Raw genomic sequence first — 4668 nt, 5'->3', positions numbered from 1 at the left:
CAAATATCAATTATGTTTTTAGAAGAACCCAACCCCTCCTTATATAAGGACCGGTCCAAGAATACGCAAAGCTTACACAAGAAGCTAACCAAAGGTCCCTTCCCTATTACCTACTCTAGCGCCTATAGTGAAGACATGAAGAGTCAACTTCTAGAAAATTCTAAACTAATGCTTAAAGATGCTTTACAAAAGAGGTATAAGGTTTCCCTCTAAGCACCTTCCTAAACACTATTCTATATCACTACAACATTTTTTAGTTTAGACCACGCTAAAATAGACCACGTGTATAAAAGTGTGGCCTAAATATAGTAGAGGCCACGGTTTTAAAAATGTGGCTTAAAAATTATGAAAAACCACAGGTATAAAATTGTTGATACTTTAAGCAACGATTTTCTACATGTGGCTTTATAATGGGTTAAAAAAAAGTCAAAATAAAATATATCAGTGAGACACATTTTCTTCTTCCCTCTCTTTTGAAAAAACGCATAAACGCATAACACCACTCTCGCGCCCGTGCCCGCGCCCGCGTCCTCGCCCTGTACAATAATCCCGCTCCCTCTCCGTCTCCCTTTCCTTCGTATTTTTCCTCGTGTATTCCTCACTGTGCATTCTTCCTCTCGTGTCCGCCTCACCGTCTTTGTCTCACGTTCTTCCTATGGCGTTCTTCCTCTCGTCGTCCTCGTCTCACGTTCTTCCTCTCACCGTCTTTGTCTCACGTTCTTCCTCTCACCATCTTCATCTCACATTCTTCCTCTGGCATTGTTAGGTTTGTTTGAATGCAATCTTTTTTATTGTTTTTTTAGGGTTTTAGGCGTTCTTCCTCTAGCATTCTTCCTCTCACCTTATTTGTCTCACGTTCTTCCTCTGCCATTCTTAGGTTTGTTTGAATGCATTTTTTTATTGCTTTTTTGGTTTGAGTACTCTGTGCAGGGACATGTCAGGAGCCAAATTGATTTGAAGTGGTTGGGGTTTTGAAGGGTTTTATGGTTTTGTATTAAGACTAGGATTTCACCTGGAGAATGAGATAGCATTTGGAATTCCAAGTTTCAGGTATGTGTTGTAACTTGTGTCCATATACTTAGCTTGTTTGTTTCTTCCATGATGATAATTAATTCAGTGAAATGTGTCTTACTGGTTTGGTTTTCAATGTATTTTTTTGTAGGTTGAAAGAAGGATTGATTTGGTCTATGGAGGTGGTAGCGTGGGTTAATGGGTCTAGTTTCTCAGGAAGCTCATGATGGTGGACACCATGTTCTAGGGTTTGTTCTCTCTCTCAATCTCATTTTATGTCTATATATTATATATATAAACCAACTTAATCATTCTGTTGATTGGTACAACGAAGTGGGTTATGATGTTTAATCCTTTTGTTTTGCCTACTGACCCATGTGTGTTTCCCTGTTTCCTAAGAAATGTGTTATGTAAAGGACATCATTGGATAAAAAAAAGGAAACATGAGACATTAATTTTTGCCTATTTGGTTAAAGCTTCCAAACGTTGGAGGTAAGGGAGCATTTTGGATATAAATAAAATATAAGTTTACTATGTGATGTGGTTAATGTAGCTTTATGTTCCATTGGGGTTTTTAAAAAGGGGGAAAAAGTGTGTTAACCTTTACCCATGGTTAGAAGCCTTTTGATAAGCTTTGCTCTGTTGGATAAAAGTTGAATGCCTTTTATCCCTTTTAACAGTAGAAAGTTTTTGCTCTGGAATTGTTGCCACACCATTGGCTTCAATTATATTTTACTTTGCATGCACTTTCAAGACATGCTTAAAACTCATCCATCCTTGAGGGGAATTCAAATTGGTCTTTGGTTTCTTTTGTTATTTGTTTATTGAATAATCATTTTTCCTCTTATAAAATATTTCCAACTCTGTCTTTTTACTGATGGTGTGCATCATTGACTCGTTTTTGCAGTGTTATCCCAAGAAGTATCATGCGAATAGAGGTAAATCACTCTTGTCTTTGGCTACTATGCGGTCTCTGTCTACATGGGCTCAACTTGGAATCCACAACAAACCGGTATGAACTATTCCTCAGCTTCATTATGTGATTAGACAAAGTTGTTTCCACACAAAGGGAGATACTAATGACCTTAGTTCAGAATTTGGTTATGTAAAATCTTTGTTGGCATCTATTTTTTAAATGTTCATTAAAACCTTTGTAGTTTGGAACAGTATATAGTATTGTAATACAAACTGAACTTACAAAGTTAATGAAAAATGCTTTACTAATTGCCTCTTGTGATCTCTCTGGGATTGAATTTCTGTTATGTGAATATAAAAATGAAGAAGTCAAATCTCATATTTGCTTGTTTCCTTAATCAACTTGCTTCCACATGACACATGATATTATGCATTCATTCACTATCTTCTTATTTTAATATGGAATTGTCGTGTCAACCCCCACAACCAAAGAACTGGTTAGAGAGCTAGAGGTATGTCAACAATTTTCTTTTAGCTTCACTTCATATGATAAGTAGTCTGAAATATCTCAGATTCATAAGAAACTATCGTTGCTATAGCAATGATTTCAATAGTGATGAAGGGGAAGTTGGTGGAGGGGAGGGTGGTGTTGATTCGAAAGAGTGTGGTTGAAAACCTAACCAACGTCAAGGGTCTCATTGGCATTGGCCTCAAGCTAATTAACTCTTCAGTCGAAGATATCACTAAATATGTGTCTTTCAAGTTCACTAGTCGTACCAAGTCACAAAATCATTAGTCTTTTCTCTTATCACTATAAAACTTTTCATATCATCAATGCTTCAAAAATAGTTGTTTAATTATTTTTGGATTTTGATTCGTTTGCATCTTGTAGAAATAAAGGTGGCTGGGAAAGTTGGAAAGGATAGCCATTTGGCGAAGAAGAGTTGAAGAATTTAAGGGGAGATGGAACTGGAAAGCGTGAGAAATGGGATAGGATTTATGACTATGATGTCTATAATGATCTGGGCTTTCTAACCAGAGATGGGCAACATGATCACCCAGTTCTTGGAGGCATAAAATATCCTTACCTCGTAGGGTTAGGACTGGGAGAAAACTCCTCCACAATAACAAGAATGGTGAGTTACATTTTATCATTTTTTTAATTACATGGTCTAAAGAAAGGCCCAGTTATGCTTAATTTATGTCTTCACAGGTGCTGAGTACGAGGAACCAGACGAAGTTCATCACGTGCCAAGAGATGAAAATTTCAGTAACATGAAGGCTAAAGAAGTCGTTGAATTGGGAACAAAAACTTTAGCTGAACTCGTTGCTCTTATCTTTACATTTAAAGACCACACCAAATGAATGTAATGACTTTGAAGAAGTGCAGAGATTGTATGAAGGTGGCGTTAATCTGCCTATATCTATCACTGCCAACGGTACTCCAAGTGTCCTTAAGTTCCCACCACCTCGTGTAATCCAAGGTAACTTAGTCTCTTTCCACTCCAACGTAACTACTTTCACACATTACACTGTTTGTTAATCTTATTTTCTTTCTTATAATTTTGTATGGAAAGCAAGTTTGCATGGATGACCAATGAAGAATTTGCAAGAGAGATGATTGTTGGTGTAAACCCTATTGTAATTCGTGTTTTTAAAGTAAGTGCAAATATCTTATGTTGAATTATTCTATTGTCCTGGGCCATGGGCCATGTTAATGGCTTAATCAAGTTGTTAAATCAAGTGGGCCATGTTGTGGAGACAATAATCATTGAATATTTTATGAAGCAGGAACATGCACTTGAACGAGATGAAGTTGTATTCAAGTTGGTGTGGGAAGAAAGACTAAGTTACGTACCTGAATCAGAAGTTGCCATGTGACTCGTCTTGTGAGCCGAGTGGGAGATTGATGAACACTTAGTTTTGGAATTTTTTTTATCATTTTGTTGTTTTTTTGTGTGTTTTAGATACATAATAGTCAAAATATATGGGCATAGGAATTGTAGGATCATACATCATCCTTTTACTTTTCTTTTTTCCAAACTTATGTTGATGCCCCAACTATACAGAAAATGAGGGTAGGTCAAAAATATGGAAAAATCCTCAATGGAAGTTTTCTTATCGATCATTGCTTTTTGTCCCTTCTCTTTCACACTTTCCCATTTTATTTATATTATATATTAAAATGCTATACTTGATAAATTAACCCTTTTGAGAACAACTATTTAATAGTCTTATTCAAACGAGGAATGTTATTTGAGATTAATGATGTAAATCAATTGTTGATGTGAGTAATTCCTTTAAAATTTAAAAATTATTATTGTTTTTGTCAATACTTTAAGCCACACTTTTAAAACTATGGTTGTTATAAAGATTTTAGGCAACGCTTTTGAAATTATTGTCTTTATAAAAACCGTGGCCTATTAAAAACGGCCACGCTCACCTCGACCATGCCTAAAAAACCGTTGCCTAAACTTTAGGCTACGGTTTTAATGCTTTAGACCACAGTTTTATGTTGTTGCCTAAAGTAATAATTGTTGTAGTGTATTATTTACAATTTTAAACAAAAGAAACTATAAAGAGAGATATTTAATTGAAGCCCATTCTTGAAAGCTTGTAGACTTCTTTGGCTTTAGGCGTGATCCTCTCTTTATTTTATGTCTTCTTTTAATTTTGAGAAGACTAGAAGGAAGAACTTCAAATGTGTGGGTGAATGACCTCTTCCTTCATTAATAAAAGTCT

At 35.7% G+C, this 4668-nt stretch overlaps 1 long non-coding RNA gene across 1 annotated transcript; it reads left to right on the top strand.

Moving 5' to 3' along the window:
- Positions 1-484: 484 nt before the first annotated feature.
- Positions 485-4038, top strand: LOC137818823 (uncharacterized). Its single transcript, XR_011082146.2, has 8 exons — positions 485-766; positions 931-1050; positions 1163-1259; positions 1919-2023; positions 2819-3062; positions 3140-3410; positions 3504-3585; positions 3718-4038. It is a non-coding gene; the product is annotated as an uncharacterized LOC137818823 (long non-coding RNA).
- The last annotated feature ends 630 nt before the right edge of the window (positions 4039-4668 follow it).

This window comes from Phaseolus vulgaris, chromosome 10 (genome assembly GCF_051622355.1).
Source record: "Phaseolus vulgaris cultivar YP4 chromosome 10, ASM5162235v1, whole genome shotgun sequence".
Taxonomy (NCBI): Eukaryota; Viridiplantae; Streptophyta; class Magnoliopsida; order Fabales; family Fabaceae; genus Phaseolus; species Phaseolus vulgaris.
The sequence above is the reverse complement of the archived record's forward strand: the minus strand, read 5'-3'. Positions and strand labels throughout refer to the sequence as shown.